The following is a 20,604-nucleotide window of genomic DNA, read 5'->3' as shown; positions in this document are numbered from 1 at the left end:
AAAACAAACATGTTATTTTCTCTTAAGTAATCTTTACACCCAACATGGGACTCAAACTCATGACCTCGAGATAAAGTGTTGCATGCTCTGCCAACTGAGCCAGCCAAGTTTCCCTAAAATAGCTCTTAGTAATAAGTATATAGCAATATGTTTACTGGCTAGGTAAACTTCAAGTTAAATCATTAAAGATAAATGAATAAAGTTTAAGACGTTGAAAAAACGTTATCAGTCATTTTTAATTTTTAACCCGCTGTTCCTTCTGGTGACAGTAACGTCAGAAAGGCGACCTTCCTGGGGTTCCTGGTAGCTCAGCTGGTTAAGTGGCCAACTCTTAGTTTCAGCTCAGGTCATGATCTCAGGGTCCTGGGATCTAAGGCTGCCTCAGTCTCAGAGCTCAGCCGGGACACTGCTTGTGGATTCTCTCTCTCCTTCTCCCTCCCCCCCACCCCCAGCTCACTCTCTCTCCCTCTCTAAAATAAATAAATAAATGAATCTTAAAAAAAAAATAAATAAAGGTTACCTTCCTCTCAATTTATATTTTTATGTCTTTTAGGTCTTGGCAAAAGATACCACCCTATCTGTAGCCCTCAAATAAGAATGGCCAAAATAATGCTGGGTCTCATATGATGTATTTCAGAACTTCAAAATACCCGGAGCCTAACAGATTGATTATGTTTCTATGCCGGGGCATCTATCTTCTTTTGGAAGGTCAGTGATTACAGAGGGAATATTTTGGTTTTCTAGTGTAAACTTGTACAGATTTTGAACTTGGGGAACTTACAGCTTCCGGCTGTAAAGTTGTCTTCTACTAAGAAACCACAACACTAGACCATAAGAGAGAATCCAGCTTTTAGGAAATCTGCAAATGATTTATTTGCAGAATAGCAAAGTGAATTGCAAAGAATGATATGAAATAGAGAGTGTGGGAGTAATGAAATAAATGAAGATACAAGGGTTTTAAAAGGTTGCAGGGAAATGAAGACATTAAATGCCACATAATTTTAGAAAATAAAATTACAAGGTATATGATATGCTGGCAAAATTCTTGATTATAGTAAGGCTTTCCAGGGAATAAGAAAACTTGCATGGCTAATATCCAAGGTGATTACTAAATCAGAGATATTATTCAGAAAATAAAAGTGAAATATAATATATAGAGGTTTCAAGCCAAATTCCTTACTCCACACTCCTGCCCTCAATCTCATGCTAGCCACTTCCTCTAAAAAACAAAGAACCACTGCAGCTTTCCAGAATTCTCTTCCATAAATTCCAAGTGAATTAAAAAAAAAAAAGTAAGCCATGAAGTTAGATGACAATATAAGGAAAATTCCTACTCCTTAATGTGATAACGGCTTAAAAGAAAGATTATAAAGGGATTCACACTCTTATGAAAACACATATCAGCTTACATTTATATATAGTTTTAAAATAAAAGACTTTTAAATAGAATAGGGATGGAAAGATAGTCAATAGCTATACTCTAGAATTCTAGAAATAATTTTAGAGAAAAAAAGAACTGCTACTGCCTTTAATAAGGAGACCAAAATACCACAATTAAATTTACATGGCAGATAACCCAAGGATTCTCAAGTTTCTTCATTAACAGACTCTTCAAAAAAGATCTCAATATGCTGGGAATACAAAGTGCATGCAGAGGAATTTCATTCTTTGATTACCATGGTGCTTCCTCTTGTTCTTATTTGGTAAGGTGGTGCCAGGTATATTTAGAACACATAAATAGGACACAGGGTTGAAAGGATGTGATGAGCTAACTAACAGTTACTAATAATGGGAGAGGTAATTGTAGTACAGGTATGATTAGCATGGTCATTGGGAAGTGCTAAAAACATCATCCAGCTTTATTGTTCCAACACATTAATTCTTGCAGGTCTATATAATGTACACACGGGGTCACACTTCTCTCCAGCACTCAATTCATTTTTGGCTAAACTGAAAGTTAGATAGAGCCATATAATTTAAAAAATGTTTTGTAAATACTGATTTTTAATAAGACATTTTTAGGACACATCATTTTGACAAAGGAGAAAATAAAAATGAGCCTGCTATGGAAGTCTTTATTAAGAATTTTATGGTATGAAACAAATTTTACCATATATATTAACAAGAATTTAAATAAAAAGTTGAAAAAAAGAATTTTATGTATACACACACACACACACACACAAACTGTGAATTTGAAAAACTAAAAAACTAATAAAAAACCATTATAGGTCAAAATTAAACGACATCTCAGGCAAATATAAAATGGTTCATAAGGAAGCTGTGGACTATAATTAGATGGAAATTTCTGATTAATATTTTAGACACTAATTCTCACTTGGTCAGTGGATAACATAGACTGTGGTGTTATAAAATCGGAATCTGCTTCTAGAAGAACTATTAAGAAAAGGGATAAAGGAAATGTCTGCTAGATAAGTTTATAGCAACTCTCTACATATCTAAAATGTTAGAACAAGTCAAGAGATTTCAAAAACGAGCAAAAGGACAAAAAGGACTCTTGAGCAGCCAAAATGTAAAATTTCATGTACTTCACATTTTAAGAGCTTCCTAGTGTGCTCTTCTGATTTGAATGTGTATCCATAGGGCTGGTTATCTTAGCTTCCTGCTCACAGAAGATCAGAAGCATAACATCTGGGAGGGAGGTTGAGCAGGGCCCTCTCACAGGAGTCTGCCAGTCTTCACAGGTAGGAAATCAGAAAAATGACAACAAAAAGTTGACCTAAGAGCCCCAAACACAGCATTCAGCAGCTGTTTAGTACAGAGGTAAATAGACTGAGGTATTCAAAAGGGCCTGGGAGGGTCATCATACACAGGAGGTGCTAAACAAATACCTGCTGAAATGAAGTGAACTGAATGATGACCTTGGGTCATTGAAAAAAGTTTAAATTATGGTCAACATATGTCCATTTAAAGAGAAGAAATGGAAATATTTCAGAAAAATTTTCACCTAGTATATATTTTTAAAGTTTTGCGCTTATGATGGTATTGGGGGAACAGCCTCCAAGTGTTGAGAAAATTTTATTATTTAAAATCACCATTCAAAGATTCTAAAGAGTGGAGGTTTTCCTATAGTACAAATATTTTCATAACTTATTTTTCTGAGTATAATCTTTAAACTTTAAAACTTAATAACTAATTTGGAAATATGACAAAAAATAGCAATTTACATATATAATTTAAAGTAAAATAAAAAAGTTCTTCCAATACAAATTTTTTTTTAAAGATATTATTTATTTCTTTGACAGAGAGAGAGAGAGCACAAGCAGGGGGGAGCAGCAGAGGGAGAAGCAGGCTCCCCACTGAGCAGGGAGCCCGATGTGGGGGTCAATCCCAGGGCCCTGGGACCATGACCTGAACCGAAGGCAGACACTTAATGGGCTGAGCCACCCAGGCGCCCATCCAATACAGATTTTAACTCCATTACCCATAGGCCATACTTAACTTCTCAAGTAATCATTTTCACTTGTTATAGAATCAAAAATATTGTGTAATTACATAAAGTAACATAATAATAAACTTGCTATAAATATTAACACATTTTATCATATTGGCATAAAGCTTTAAAATATGTAAGGACTACACAACAGTTCTGTATAGACAAATAACGAAGACAGATAACACACACACACACACACACACACACACACACACACACACACACACAGTTCTCTCCTTCCTTCCTATTTCCCCTTCTTTCTTCCATATATTTTTCCTACCAGGGGTTGGGGATAGCACAGAGGAAGAACAGAACAGAATAATTAAGAATTCTTAATTTCACAGAGTCTAGAAAGAGAAATGGATATACAAATAAAAACAATAAAATGAGTGAATTATCACCTTCTAAAGATGTTATTACTGTTCTTAGTTTTCTCTAAAGTGTATTCTGAATTAAGTTAGTTCAGCAAAGCTAAACTTGTTTCTTTGTGTAGGACATTTTAGAGCTTCTACCACATTAATCTTATTTGCACTGTGGTTCGTCAAGAGTACAACTGCTATCGGGACGCCTGGGTGGCGCAGTTGGTTGAATGACTGATTCTTGATCTTGGCTCAGGTCATGATCTCAGGGTTGTAAGACCGAGCCCTGTGCTCAGTGTGGCGTCTGCCTGAGATTCTCTCTCCCTCTCCCTCTGTCCCTCCTGCTCATGCTCTCTCTCTCTAAAATCAATCTCTAAAATCAATAACATAAAAATGTTATCCACTGACCAAAAAAGAATATTGATTGCTATTTTTCTTAAATTTGATTTTGCTAGCATATCCGTCAGAATTGGTGTTCCACAGAATACACGTTGGGAAACACTGATGGGCACCATAACAGGGTTTTCAAAGGCTATGTCTCATGCTCATCCTTTTAGTTCTGAGGATTGAATTCTAGAACACAGGGAGAACCTCTGATTTTGATTTTACAACTCACAAATGGTTATGACTCATGCTGTCTGTTGTTGAATCACAACCCAGGATGCCCACACACCAGGCATTTAATACATATTTATGGAAACCGATGGTACTGAATAAGTATCACATCAGCCCTCATATTAGTGATTCTTGATCACCAGTGGTACTGTTTTCCATAAAACAAGACATTGGTAGAAAGAGCAAAGCAGACTTCAAGATCAAAACAGGAAACAAGATCAGAAAACAAATATAAACTGAAGCTGGTTGGGAGACTGTCAATGTATCAAAAAGATGAGTATATTGAAGTGCCTGGGTAGCGCAGTTGTTGGGCATGTGACTTTTGGTTTCGGCTTGTGGCTTCTGGGTCATGGGATCAAGCCCTGCATCCAGCTCTGCACTCAGTGCTTGAGACTCTCTTTCTCTCTCTCCCTTTGCCCCTCCCCACTGCTCTCTGTCTCTCTCTCTCTCTCTTAGATGAATAAATAAATCTTTTAAAAAAAGATGAGTATAAGTGGCACTTCCTTTTTTAAAAAAAGATTTTATTTATTTATTTATTTGGGCGAGAGAGAGCATGCATGCATTGTGGGTGGGCACAGCGAGAGAGAATCTCAAGCAGACTCCCCCCTGAGTGCTGAGCCTGACCCTGGGGTGGGGCGGGGGAGAGGTGCCCTCAATCTCATGACTCTGAGATCATGACCTGAGCTGAATCAAGAGTGGGATGCTTAACTGACTGAGTCACCCAGCACCCCTGGGTGGCACTTCTTAATCAAAATGATTAGTGTGATACATTTGGAGTAAATTAACTATGTTAAAAAAAAATCAGATAATGATTGGCCTGAGGTATTAGGGCTCCCACAGATTAAGAGAAAACAAACTGGGTTATAAAACCTTCTAGTGTATCTGGAAATATCAAAGGGAGGTATTATTTGGAAGAAACCTTAGAATGAAGAAAGGGAAGTATCAGCCTGTTTTAATTTATTCCCTTTATTCTCATGTCATGTTCAAACAATTTCTGAGTTGTAATTAGGTGCCTTATATACATCCCTGTATATACATACATATACCCTGATCAATAATAGGGAGAGACTAAAGGATAGAAACAACTCTAGCTCTCAAATCAGGTATAAGATGTTATCCACTACAAATTAACAGGGGTATCCTAGTTTGAAAGATAGTCTTTTTTGGTAAATTTGGTTAGCATGAATCAGATTAAAAAACAATATTTTTGAGGACTTATGTTTGGGATACACACACACACACACACACACACACACACACACACACAGACATTCACACATCATCTCATTATTCCTTACAACTCTCACATGTGATTGAGACTTTACATTTGATGGTACTTCCCCTAAGTAATCAGATATTAAGTGAGTACCTACTATGTACCAGACAGTATGGCAACAGTGACAGGTATAAAAATGAGCAAAAGAAGTCAGTCTCTAAATTCATGGGGCTTTCAGTCCACTGGGGGCAAACAGAAGGGGACACTGAGGCACAGAGAATTTAAGAGCCAGTTTCTTTTCTGTAATGTCAGTTACAGCTATAGAACTTTTACCTCAATAATCACAGTATTTAGTTTCAAGGACCATGAGAATTCTAGAAGCAATGAACTGGAGACTGAGAATATTTTAAAAATATTATTCAACTACTTAGAAGGAACTTAGAAAAGAAACAAAAAATATGGTCATTCCATTTTCTATTAAATTTAATTTCAAACAATCTCTGCATACTTTATCTAACACAACTTATTGGGCCTGAAATGAGACCACTACTAGAATATGCTTAGGGGATCCAGAAATCAATCCATCACTGGTGTCTTGGTCTTGATATCAACTCATTTTATAATTGAGGAAAACACATGTGTCTGCCTTTTCTGATGACAGTTTAGCTGAACTGAAACTAAATTAAGTGTATGAAATACTTAATTTGGCATGGGGCTGGGGAGTCTAAATTCTTCCATAAGCATCAGAACTTCTCCCAGTCTTTATAATATCAGGGAGGATTCTTATTTCCAGATGCTCCTACCCTTTACTAAGTGACATGTTATTTTTCAAAAAGCTCCTGATTTTTGGGGTGCCTGGGTGGCATAGTCAGTTAAGTGTCTAACTCTTGGTTTTGGCTCAGGTTGTGAGATTAAGCCCAACTTCAGGCTCCGTGGAGTCTGCTTAAGACTTTCTCTCCCTCTGCCCCTCCCCCACCCCCACTTGCTCTCTCTCTCAAATAAATAAATAAATCTTAAAAAAAAACTCCTGATTTTCTCCAAAGTTATAAAATACGAGAATGCTGGACTTTTCTTTGGATAACTGATTTCTTGGGAAATACAAAAATATTTTGTTTGGTTTTGGGCTTTTAATGACATTAATGAGAAAACCAGAGAAATTCTTAGGAAAGAAAAAGAGAAAACAGCACACAAATTAATATATTTTTATATAATTCATATCTAGCAGAACTTATGAATGGCTGACAACATATTAAGTCTACCAGTTTCCTTCTTAGTGTAAAGATATAAAAGGCAGAAAGCATTTTTAGATATTTTGGTCCTTTTGGAATATAAAAGACAGATGAGAGTGTTAGAAATCCTAACACCTTTATTTATTTTTAATTTTTTTGAATACTTCGAGTTAAAGGATACTAGTCATCCCTTGCTTCCCACTTACCATTCCCTTCACAAAGGTTTTTAAAAGAAATAAAATTTACCCACATGATTACTAATATGGGAATTATCAGAATCTTAGTATGAGAAAGCATCCTTACAATATCATATGTTGCCAAACACAAGGTAATTGTTACTAAAATGGGAAGTTCTTCATTTAAAAATATCTCTAATATTAAACTATTAAAACTCTCATTTAAAAAGTCATCCATCTGGGTCGCCTGGGTGGCACAGCGGTTAAGCGTCTGCCTTCGGCTCAGGGCGTGATCCCGGCGTTATGGGATCTAGCCCCACATCAGGCTCCTCTGCTATGAGCTTGCCTCTTCCTCTCCCACTCCCCCTGCTTGTGTTCCCTCTCTCGCTGGCTGTTTCTATCTCTGTCGAATAAATAAATAAAATCTTTAAAAAAAAAAAAAAGTCATCCATCCGCTCATTCACTCAACCAGAAGCAGAATGTTTTGCAGAATAGAAATTGTCCCCACCCTATATGCTCTTGGACCTATTGGGTGGGGCCTATCTCTAGGTAGAGATGGAATAGACTTCTGATCTAGAAGAAACTTTGTTTTAGCCACTAAACTTTTTGAACAGAATGCCAATGTCATCCTATCACTACTTCAATTCAATATCCAAGGACTGTCAAGGCCTCTCAATTAGTAACAATAAATACCAATGTTCCATGGTCTCAACAAGATTTGTAACTACGAAAACCAGGTATTTAGTTTAAAAATTTAAAACTATGGAGAGGGAAGAGATAACACAGTAGCAGAATCCAAGGAATACGGCATCTTACTGGTTCTCTGGGTATTTTAAGCTATATATTTTTATCAAGTTAATCTCTAGAAGAAAACAAGACTTTCAGAAGAAACACTGGGAAAGGCAGGATGCTGGCAGTACAGTTTTCAGTCTCTGCTCAATAGATCTATCAATAGATCAATATGTGCATGGTTCTGTGGAAAGACAAACATTCCCCCAAGGGAAAACAAATTGTTAGGATTCCTGATTCATCTACTTTTGCAGGAAGTGTACCAAATACAGATATCATTCTTATTAGTGAAAAGATCTAGAACATCAGGGAAAAGCCATGTGATGTTATGATGTGTCCTTTTGTCCCTCTCATTATACTCACTCTTGGAGGCTTCAGTCTTCTATTATTATGGACTATAAGCCCTGGTACCATCTCTGTGACACAGAATCCTGGTTTTGTACTTCTAAAATTGTGTATTTTGCTTCTACTTAATAACTGCATTTTAAAATGAACAAATACCTGAGGACTTAAAACAACGATTCAAAAGAAAAGCTCTCTCAGATGATATGGAATGCTTTTCCCAAGATGTAGAGCAACCTTTTGAGGAATGTCAGATTTTCACCAAATACAGCAGGAAAGCCACTACCCTAAACTTGGTTGGATTCTCTGAAGTAAGCCCAATCCTTTCTAAACACAATTAAATATACAGTAGTCCCATCTTATCCACAGGGGATATGTTCCAAGAGCCCCATTGTGGATAGTACTGAACCTGTATATACTTTCCCCTTATACATACACACCAATGATAAACTTTAATTTATAAATTAGGCACAGTAAGAGATCAACAATAATAACTAACAATAAAATAGAATATAACAATATACTGTAATACAAGTTATGTGATATGGTTTCTCATAAAATATCTTACTGTATAATAATCGATCTTCCTGTGATGACATGAGATGATGAAATGCCTACTGATGAGACAAGGTGAGGTGAATGATGTACACATTGTCATGGGTGTCAAAGGCACCCTTCATCTAATTGTTACCATCTGTTGCTGCAGTCATTGGTACCCTGCAATTCTCATTCTCCAGCACTTCTAGATTAGAAATTACAGGAAGTGCTAGTCGTTTCAAGATGGAAATTTACTCTAGCTGCAGAGACTTTGGTCTTTGTGAAAAAGAAGTACGATAGCAAAGACAGAGAACAACTGTGAGACTGATATTGTGATCTTTCCAAATAATTAGTGAGTAATTATTAGTCAGCAGCATTGAGTGTCCTACATCATTGTTTCATTAATATCTAACGTGTTTGCTAGCTCTACTTCCCCTATTGTTATAAATTCTACATAGGAAAAGGATTATTGTCTTGCTTGGGCACAGAAAGGAAATGCCAGCACTAAATAGTTGTTGGGTTGACTTTCCGATTATATGTCAGAAGGAAGATCATCTGCTTCTGGACTTGTGGCTAACCACAGGTAACTGAAACCACAGAAAGCGAAACTGCAGGTAAGGGGGGACTACTTAATAACTCTTCTACTTCCTGAAATTCTAACAGGCAAAATTCATGAAAATAGCTACGAAAAGGTAGGTTTCTTTCAATAGTGGTTTTTTGTTTTTGTTTTTTTTACATATAAATATATTTAGTTGTATGTCCTTTCCCTTGTGTCCCAGGCCACCTTCTCTCTTTCTCTCTCTCTCTCATTCTGTGACTCTCACTCCTTGCCTTCTAGACAGAATATACTATGGAGGTCAGTGTTGTGGGAAAATATAGAATGAGAAATCACAAAAATGAAAGTTTACATCCTCTGATAAAAAAAGTAATACTTTACCAGGTGAAATGGAAAATTTCATCAAATGAAATGACACTCCAATCAGATGACTTACCTAAAAATGAGAGACAGAAGAAAATGAGAACCTTGTGTCATATTCAATTCTTGATATGCTAGATTCCAAAAAGACATGGCAACTATCTTATCTTAACAAGTGATGGATGATCCAAAACAAACAGAAACTATACCAAGGCAGGAAACACCAATTCCTTCAGAAACACAGTAATTAATGTTAGAAAGGAAATAGCAAACTGGGAGCAAAAGCAATGGGGAACGGAAGCGGTACTTACTTTCAAATCACTTGATTCTCATATATATTTTTAACAGGCCAGTTTTGAAAATGTGGACACATGTGTGTATAAAGGCCATAGCTAATCGGTGGCAGTGTATGCATATCACTTTCTCTCCCAAGACCTCTGGCTACTGCCTTAAGACACTGTCAAAGCCGCAAACTCAAATATCTTCACCTCATATGACTCAAGAAAAAGGTGCCACTGTATCAACTGCTACTGTAATTTCCTCTGTTGATTTTCTTTCCCCCTTAACACTTAGATGTTTTGGCTGTTTGCTTTTTTTATTTTCCAAAGCGAACACTGATATTCATGAAAGGTGCCAGATTAACACCGGGGGAAACTAAGAGCTTGCTCTATCAAGAGAAACGGCTCAGTGTAGTGGAGGTGATGAAAATTTCTCCTATACTGTGCTTGCCTATATACCTTAGCTCTGACCCACAGTCACCCCAGCTCTCCAGTTTTCATGGTCCATTAATGCCTTTGACTGCTCAGGTTGCTAACATGGGCAAGTAGTCCTGTTCTTGCTTTTAATGCCCTCAATATTATTACTACTCCTGTGAGCTCTAACTTCCTCACAGAAATTATTTGGAAATTTTTATTAGCCTTTAGTTCGTTTCAGGACAACAGGAGAATAAACTGAACTGAAGATGAATCTTATATTCTTAAGTAATATAGTAGGCTTCATTAAAATCCATTAATTTCTTTGAACAGGAGGCAAAGTGTTGAGTGGTCAAGTTGAAAACAGGCCTTGCTTAATACAGTCCCTGCACTCAACCTGAATTCTCATTTTAGAGACTTTCAATATTTAACAGCCATAGATCTTTCATTTTTCCTTTTGAGTCTTCCTTAAGTCAGTCAATGTTATTATTCATTAGCAACTGTGGTAAAAGTTTGGTGGATGCAGAAGCTAAAACTACATAAATGAGATCTAAAATCACTGTCAATCAAATAGAGAAAAATATCTCTTTCCTGTATTTATACAGGTATTCCAGGTTTCTGAAAGGTCTGAGTACTTTGTAATTCTTTTTTTTTTTTTTTTTTTAAAGATTTATTTATTTATTTGACAGAGAGAGAGACAGCCAGCGAGAGAGGGAACACAGCAGGGGGAGTGGGAGAGGAAGAAGCAGGCTCCCAGCGGAGGAGCCTGATGTGGGGCTCGATCCCATAACGCCGGGATCACGCCCTGAGCCGAAGGCAGACGCTTAACCTCTGTGCCACCCAGGCGCCCCTGAGTACTTTGTAATTCTTAATCATTAATTAATCTCTCTTTGCTCAGGGATCTATGAAATCATTTTGCTTCAACTAGGCAGATACCCAACAACTATTTAGTGCTGGCATTTCCTTTCTGTGCCCAAGCAAGACAATAATCCTTTTCCTATGTAGAATTTATAACAATAGGGGAAGTAGAGCTAGCAAACACATGTTAAATATTAATGAAACAATGATGTGGGACACTCAATGCTGCTAACTGACTAATAATTACTCACTAATTATTTGGAAAGATCACAATATCAGTCTCACAGTTGTTCCCTGTCTTTGCTATTGTACTTCTTTTTCACAAAGACCAAAGTCTCTGCAGCTAGAGTAAATTTCCATCTTGAAATGGCTAGCACTTCCTGTAATTTCTAATCTCTAGAAGTGCTGGAGAATGAGAATTGCAGGGTACCAATGACTGCAGCAACACATGGTAACAATTAGATGAAGGGTGCCCTGGCTGCATCTCACATGGAAATCTTGGAAAATTTGAGTTTGGGAACTTCGGCTGTTTTTTTTCTTTGCCATGCACAGCCTTTATCAAGTGAGTCCTTATGGTATTAAAACATTTGGCACTGGCTCAAGTCTATGCTATTGCTGGCAGGGGATCTAATTGGGAAGCAGGGGTGGAGTAGTTACCTTTATCAGGAAAGACCTTAACTTTATGGAAAGGCTCTTTCCTCCCCACTGCTTAAGCAGCTTTACTGAAAGACTTAAACCCAGATGTGAGAACAGAGATTATCTTCAAGAGCAGCAGCAATTTATTGTAATTATGTTAGTACAAAGATTGAGAAGGTGGAAAATATTATGCTAACTTAGTTGATGAGAAGGGCAACATCCTTTCTATAGGTCCCATGGCCAGGTTGTGCTGGGGAAACCAACTCCAACCCCTAATCGCCAGGGAGGACCCAGTTTCCCCAATTGCAAGAAAATTAGAGCCTCACTACCTAGAAAACTAATAATCCCATGCTATACAATACCCAGGGAGTGACAGGTCATGAGAATCTGCTCACCAAGAGATACGAACAGACTTTTGACTCTATTCCCTCAGTGGCCAACTCTTGCCAATTCCCTGTTAAGAGCAGATGTTAATATATCTATCTTTTTAAGATAATATACCTTTTCCAATGATTCCTGTCAGTCTTATATTATATAATTCATAACAATGACTATCAAAGCAACAGGCCCATTTTGCCTACACGACACTCTAGCTTCCATCAGTGAAGCACTTGTCTGATTTAAAGCACTTTGAAGGTTGGCCTTGAATTGCAAATACAGCAATACCTGTATACATTCTGGGCCAGTTCTAGGCTTCTCTGTGCCTTAGCCACCCAACTGAAAGTATATTTTGTCATTAATTAATTCCCTTCTTCATTGTATAATGGATTTTTTATTGATTTCTCCTAACCGGACGATTGTATCCTTTGTCATCTGGTTTCTCCCACTGCACTATCTTTTTGAGGTAGGGGATGTAGAAGCATGGATCTCCAGAATTTGATATTTCATACAAAATGGATCAGTGAACATGGTAAAAATCATTTTTGTGGACACGCCACTAAGGCTGTGTTCTACGTGGTTTTCTAGTCAAATGAAAAATTTAAGCAATAGGATATTCTGATCTCAGTAAATAAAAGATAAAGAGGCTAAGTCTGAGAGACTCAAATCATTGACTCAAATGGTCATGAAGAGAAAAGAGGAAAAGTAATAAAGGTCTTTGGAGCAGAAAATGACAGGTGATTTTTCCTTTTCTTCCCATTTCAAACATCTGACAATAGGCTAATGAATACCAAGGACACAAGAAACATAGCAAGTCAGGGAGAATTATAGGCCACAAGATGGTGTAAATCTCATATAGAAAACAATAGCTAAGGCACTAAGAAAGCCAGTAAATAAATACTGAAAGAATTATGAAGATGAATATGCTCAGATTTTGGATAAAGAGTACGCAAAACAAGACCAAAGAAAAATACTTTAAAAACCAGTTTTCTTTTTTGGGGGAGGGGAGGAGGGACAGAGGGAAAGGGAGAGAGAGAATCTTAAGCAGGCTCCACACCCAGCATGGAGCCCTATGCAGGGCTTGATCTCACATGATCTCACCCTGAGATCATGACCTGAGCTGAAATCAAGAGTTAGATGCCTAATGGACTGAGCCACTCAGGTGCCCCCCAAAATCAGTTTTTTAAAAATCCTTCATAATACACATTAGAGACAGCTCAATTTTAAGAGCTTGTAGGGGCTTTAGTAATCCACCAGTTCAAGACAATGCATCATGGTCTACCTATCAAGAATGCTTGCTTACTTTGATTGCCATGGTATAACGATTAATTTGGTTATTTGATTGAATACAGAGTCAGGAACATTTAATCTTAGCTTTAATTTCTTAACTGAAGTAGTAAATTCTAGGAGTTACTATGCTGAGGGCTGAGTGCATCCCAAGTTGGAATTTTCTTGGAAAGAGAAGATATAAGATAAACAAGCTGGATTCTCATCATTCCAAAGCTGAGTTTTAAAAATAGAAAAAGGATAAAGCTAAAACGTCTGGGATTTGAACGATGGATTCCATGACTATATAGAGAAAATATATATACATTTTAAGGAGACTTTAGGGCACAAAATTACAGATGAGCACCTCATCAAAAGGGGTGAAAGGTGGGACTCAAATTTATCCCTCTGTGGGTAGTAGTGATGATTATGGGGAAGGTGGAAAGCAGTGTGTTGGTGAAGTACATAACAGTTCCAATAACAAAGAAATTTAGGGATTATTTAAGAAATGACTTATACAAAGAAAACAATTCAAAGACAACAAAAACAAAATTTAAATAAGAGCCAAAGAACAGATGAGGGCTGGGGGAGAGATTAGTTTGAAGTTACTTCAACAGGGACAGTGGAACTGGAGCCAGTCTCTCTTACTGCCCTTACCCCTCAATTTCCCAAATACACCTATGTTCCACACAGTTGATAACTATGACAAATGATTTCACCCAGAGAGCTATGGCTAAGGGTTTTCTGATCTAAGGTGTTAGGTCTTTTTAGAACCCAGTAACTTCGCCTCCCTCTTTTCTATAAAACTTCAACTCTATTTCATATTAATTTGCTTTTCTCTTTTCTACTATTCTTTATTCTCGTTCTGGGTTGAAAAAGCAGTAGTGGAGGTGGCAATGAATGAGACACAGCTGGCCTGTGGCAAAGGGACTGTAAGTAGGAAGCAGCTGTATTTTGGAGGCAAGTAGAACAAAGGATTAGGATCTTCAAAGCCAAGGAAAGCTTCTTTGTGTTTTTCCCTCCTTTTACCTCTTCCCCTTCTTGGGAAATGATAGAAATGTCACAAAACACACAGCCTTTCTGAATTCATAGCAGTCTCTTTTTTCTCACATCCAAGGGTGTTTAATTTATTACTACTGCTAACATTTTACATGTACCTTGTTTTTATATTTTTCTCCTAAGAGCTTCAAAGAGGTTTATAAATTTTCATTAAGACAAATATGCATAGCCATAGTTATAATAATAACATCTAACTTTAGAATTACAAGAATTTGATTTAGTAAATGGTTGCTTTTCTAGGATTTGGTTTATTACACCATACACACATTTCCTAATCCAGTGGCTCTTAAATTTTAGGTTTCATAAGAATCCTCAGGGTTGTTTATTAATATGCATATCCTTGAGCCACATTTGATCATGGATTAATATTTATTTGGTCTAAGGTGGGGCCTTGGAACCTACATTTTTAATAAGCCTTCAAGGGAATTCTTATATACATAGAGTGGGGACAGAGAGGCCCCACTGTGAGATTCTGTCCTAATTGAGCACCCTAGCCTCCCAGGTTCACTTCTCCAAGACAGCTTGTTTCTTAGTGACAGTAGTCAAGCAGTCTCCTGGAGTTCACACTAAATAGTAAATCAAAAATACAAAGTGAGCAATCTGAGAGAAAGAAAATTATCACCAACAGGATTTCACTTTTAACAATGCAAGGTGCTATTAGCTACACAAATACAGGAAAGAAAGGGAGGTGCCTTGGTTTTAACTCCACTTCCTTGAATATGATGAGGGTTTGGTATTATGAATGAGTTGATTTTTCTATTCATGAGAGTTGAACTTTTACTGGCTTTTAATTTACAAATGCTGACTTCTGGCACTCTCTTCTGCAATCCAGCGACAGCCTTGCAGATTTCCCAAGGCTTGATTTCCCAAATTTCAAGAAAATTAGAACCTAACTACTTAGAAAAGTAACAACTGCATAAAATCCAATATGGAATGGGTGGGGGGATATGAGAAGCTGTTTGCCACAAGACATCAATAATTCTCCTTGCCTCTATTTCCTCAGAGGCTGGCTCTCCACCAGCACCAGTGGGGGAATCTCAGACAAGCTCAGAAGCCAGAATTCTTGATGACAACACGTGCCTCTGCTTTTAACCTCCAAATCCTACTTTTTATGTATTATTGTCACCAACCCCGTGTCCTCAGATCTCAATTCCCAGGCCTCTCTTTCTGCTGCCCCTTTCTTGGATGCATGATATCCTGCTGACTATTCTGATCTGATATTAGATGATGCTTAACTCCTTGTGTCTTGCTTCTGACCTTACGATTGATCACAACTATTCTCTCAAAAATCACCTGTGACTATATTCAATGGGGTTTTCTTAATCCTCTGTCTCTCCCTATTACTCTTTCGGGTGATCTCATCACACTCTTCCTCCTGTTGGTTCTCCTCCCTTGGTTTCAGTAACAACACTATTCTCTTATGGGCATAGTGAGTATTTGATCTGCTTGATATTAGTCCTTCCAACCTGGCACAACAAACAGAAAATGGAAGATATGTTTAGCCACCAATATACACGATGTTGTTGAGCCCAAGACAGTTTCAGTTCAACCTAAACAAAAGTTTTCATGCCTGGTTTATGCAAGCCATTGTTAATCTACAGGAGCTGGACTTTACTTGGGGTTTAGGCTTTTCAAAGAATATGGGAAAAAATCAAGGAAAAAAATCAAGTTGTGTCAAAATTACCTTGAAAATCCCCTAGGAAGGCCCTATGCTAGAAGCCAACATACTATCTCTTAGTAAGCATAACCCAGGTGGCCTTTTCCTCCAGCACTGGTACAGCTTACCATCCTTGGTTGAATTATAAGAAAGAACAGGGTACATGTTGTACATAAGAAACAACAGGATACATGTTGTACAAAACAGCACACTGAGCAAGGCAAGATGCTTACTCTGAGAGAAAACATGGAACAGACACAGGCTGAGGAAAATCAATACACATCCCCTAAACTCAGGTTCACTCCTAGTCATGGATTCATTGAATATAACCAGAATAGAACTGTCTGCACAATGTAAATTATGATTCCTTCTCTTTTTATATTCATTTTCTGAGCAGGTGTAGTTGAATTCATGCAAATTTAGTGTTTATATGATACAACTCTACCATACAACTTGAGTGGCTGTTGTTCAATAAACATATATATGCCCATACTCTTGACTTCTAGTGCCCCAAGGATAAACAAAGGACTGAGGCAGATACAATATCAAGTATGAAGATCAACCTGAGATAAATGAACATTTTTCTTGCAGAAATTCCCTGAGTACATAAATCAAAGACACTAGTGATGTAGTGGAAAAAGTACTATATTTGGTGTCAAGAGACCAGGATTCCAGTCCCAATTCTGACACATATTGGCTAAGCGAACTGGGCGAGTGTCTTTACCTCTCTAATGGGTACAAGTAGTAACTGCTTTGAGATTTACAAATAAAAGAACATGTGAAAGCATGTGCCATAGTCACTGATACAGGTAGGCACTTGCTATAGGTTTGTTTGCTGTCAGCTGTTAAACTGAAGCTGAGAGACAACTTAGCCATATAAGGAAGAAAATTATCAGCAGTGACAGTAGAGGGCACATAATAGGTGCTAGGAAGTAAGTTAAGAGAGACATCAAGTTGATTTGATCAAGCCAGTATGTAATTTTCTTGTTCTAATATTCTTTTATTTTCTCCACATGGTCATTGGTACAAAGTCCACTTATGGCTTCATAAACATTGGCTTAAAACAAAAGTGCTTCTAATCAGATTTGGCAAGAAAAGGAGAGAAACATAGGGTGAGGTAAGTGTGAGGCTACAGTGCTGAATAACAGGGATGGCAGTGCCTCCGTACATGAGTCACACAGACACTGAGCTGTACACAGCTAGAGATAATTTGCAGGTAAATGCTGCACTAGCCATTACGTCATCTCTCCTCTGCCCTTTCTTCATCAATCATGTCGCCTGGAATCTGATGCAACCCAGCAAGAATGTCTGATTTACAGACAGCAGAGAGAGCCTCAGAACACACACATACTCATCAGAGAAAGCAATATGAATCCAAACTGAAGTTTCTGGAATTTCTCTTTGTTTAAATTGCTCTTTAGAGGGGAAGTCTTATGGGTCGGATGTGTAACTATAGATTAAGCCATCTATCTAAGGTCTAACGGACTAGGCTTTATCATTTTGGACAAGTCACTCTAGCTGTACAGGCCCCTTCTATATCTACCCAATTAGATGATCTTCAAGGTCCCTCTCAGTTCTGCAATTTCACCATTAAAAATTCAGGCTAATCACACAGATACTATGGACAGATAAACATTCAGTTGTACAAGGCAGACACAAAATCTTATTTGTTCTCAGTTACAGATCATTCAAATTTTTGGCTACCTCCATCCCCACTCTGAATGATGAGGAAACTATGTAGCTGTGTGTGAATCTTGTGAAAGCAAGGATAAAGTGGCAGGTAGGAACTGGTGGTTCTAGAAAATGTGAATGTTCACACCCGAGATTATAGGGATATTCTACCATACAAGCTTAAAAGCCAATGCTCATTGGGATATAATACATTAACACTTATTTTCAGTAGTGGCAATGGTTCAAACAATAAGGAATTGCAAGGGATGCAAAAAAGAAAGAAGGGGTAGAAGAAGGGCACCCAATCTCCAAATAATTCATAATCTGAGAGGGATGCTGTAAACCAAATTCAGGGCCAGTCAGTACATGATTTACCCAAGAGATAGCAACTTGTGAATTCACTAACACCAGTACCACAGGAAGGAGGCATTCATTAGAGACCAAGACAGAGCAATGAGGGAGGAGGTGGTCAGTCCCCAGCAAGCCTGACCTGTCATAATGTATTCCACCTATTATGGCAACACACTTTTCCAAAGCTGACTAAGGCAAATTCAGAGACCTATCACTGGAAGATTTGCAATGCAATCTCCAGAGAGGGCGTTTCCAGCAAAATTTGGGATTGGGGGAGAATAGATAAGCCCAGTGGAGATGAAAACCAAATGGCTTGTGGTGCTTCTCTCACAGCCATCACCCTGTGGGGTCCCCACCTTGCATTCTGAGTGGCGGGGGGCGGTCTCACCCCTCAGCACCTGGAGCAGCATTCAACAAGGGGCCCAGCCCTTTAATTGTTCAGCCAAATGATTTATAAAGCTTGGCAGCAAAGACAAGGCAGACTGGTTTAAATTCAAAGGATTCAACCTACAGGTATTCTGAAAATCTTGGCCACATCTTTAATGAGCACTGTTCTCTTTGGGAGGGGAGAGAATAGAAAGAGAGAAGATGGGAGCTGCCTGACAAGAAAACAGGACCCAGCTAGATGGAACATGCTTCCCCACTCCTTCCCTCACTATCACTTATCAAGGCTTTGGCCAACCTCCTTCCTATTAAAAGCAATCAGACAAGTACATTCCACTCTTTTTTTAGCTAGAAGTGTAGAATCAACATATTCTCATACACTGGGTTCAAATGGTTTGTTCTGATTGCTTACTGATGGTTTAATCTCTTTGATCAACTAGGGTAGGAATTAGCCAACTAGAGAACCAGATAGTAGATATTTTAGATTTTGGGGACTATATGGTTTCTTGCTTTTCTTTTCTTTCCTTTTTCTTTTTCTTCTTTTTTTTTTTTGACTATATGGTTTCTGTTGCAACTACTCAACTCTACCATTACAGCACAGAAGTAGCTATAGGTTTTATGTGAACAAATAAGCATAGCAGTGTTGTAATAAAACTTCATTTATGAAAATAGGTGCAGGGTTGGATTTGGCCTGCATAATTTGCTGTTAAACTAGTATGTTTCCAAATAGCTGAAAGGTGATAAAATAAGAAAGTACCACTAAATTTATCACCACCCAAAACAACTTATTTATTTATTTATAAAATTATTTATTTATTTGTTAGAGACAGCGCGCGCGCGCACACACACACACACACACACACACACACACACAAACAGGGGGAATGGCAGGCAGAGGGAGAAGCTGGCCCCCTGCAGAGCAAGAAGCCTGATGCAGGACTCTGAGATCATGACCTGAGCCAAAGGCCCACTGAGCCACCCAGGAGTCCCCACTTAAAACAAGTTAAATCTAAGTCTCAATTTTGGGAGGAAAACTCACCTCTAAAACAACGAACCTTCATTAATAGGTACAATAAGAATCCATTTTTGGAATGTGTGTGTGAGTGTTTGTATGTGTGTAAAATACAGGATGATTCAAAAGAAGCTGAACGCTTTTTAAAAAAATCTATCACTCAGTAACTAGATTATCTTATGAAAATGTAGTTTGCACTAAATCATCACATTACCCTCACAGATGTCTTGCCATAGGGCAGCTCCAGGCCTTGACTACATATTTATATACAACCTAGTTACTGAGAAATACATTTTTGAAAGTGTTCAATTCTGTTTTAACCAGCCTGTATATTATTTGTGTACACATTATAAAATACTTTAAATGATAAACACTAAATTATAACCAGTGGTTACTCCTGGAATATGGGGGAGGGGGTGTTAGAAGTTTCACTTTCAGCAGTGTTTTTTGAATTTTTTACAAGCATATATTACTTTGTGAATAAAGAGGTTTTTCGTTTTTCTGTCATAAAGAAGTGTTACAGGTAGGCAATCTGTGGTACTGCAATTTAGAACTATGTCTTGACTTGAATCATTTACTGAGGCTTTCTGTAATTCTCTTCTAAATACAGTATTACTTGCTTTTAAACTTTCACCTGCTTTTACTCTTTCTTCCAATTCCCTTTTCCCCTCTGTTGACTCAGCATCGCAGCAGTCACACATATTCTTAGATTTATAGCTCACATTCACTCAACAGAAGAGGCCAATAAATATCTTATCCTAACCTAGTAGGAGGGACAGATAATAAACCAGAAAAACATAAATACACAAGTTACTTTCAGATTGTGGTAAATTCTCTGAGTGGCAGGGTAATGGGTAAAACCCTATTGAGAAAGTTAACATTTAGGTACAGACCTCAAGGATAAGAAGGCGGGAGTCTTGTGAATTAAATTCTAGGCTAAGAACACTGGTCTTGACTCAGTGTTCTCAAATCCTGGTTACACATTAAAATCAACTGGGTCACTT

General features: G+C 37.8%; 2 protein-coding genes and 1 long non-coding RNA gene across 13 annotated transcripts in view; 1 reads left to right on the top strand and 2 right to left on the bottom strand.

The window, feature by feature from the left end:
- Window positions 1-20,604, bottom strand: part of CMSS1 (cms1 ribosomal small subunit homolog) — a 392,506-nt gene that overhangs the window by 181,823 nt on the left and 190,079 nt on the right. The gene's annotated exons all lie outside the window — the stretch shown is intronic.
- LOC103673245 (filamin A-interacting protein 1-like) overlaps window positions 1-20,604 on the top strand; it is a 189,635-nt gene that overhangs the window by 87,789 nt on the left and 81,242 nt on the right. The window lies entirely within an intron of this gene.
- LOC121100401 overlaps window positions 9,330-20,604 on the bottom strand; it is a 73,112-nt gene continuing 61,837 nt past the window's right edge. Inside the window, exon 3 of the long non-coding RNA XR_005832158.1 lies at window positions 9,330-9,712. This is a non-coding gene — a long non-coding RNA (uncharacterized LOC121100401). The remainder of the gene's footprint in view (window positions 9,713-20,604) is intronic.

Source organism: Ursus maritimus, unplaced genomic scaffold (assembly GCF_017311325.1).
Source record: "Ursus maritimus isolate PB19 unplaced genomic scaffold, ASM1731132v1 scaffold_4, whole genome shotgun sequence".
In the NCBI taxonomy this organism is placed as follows: Eukaryota; Metazoa; Chordata; class Mammalia; order Carnivora; family Ursidae; genus Ursus; species Ursus maritimus.
Note: the sequence above shows the minus strand (reverse complement) of the source record. Positions and strands in the feature narration are given on the sequence as shown.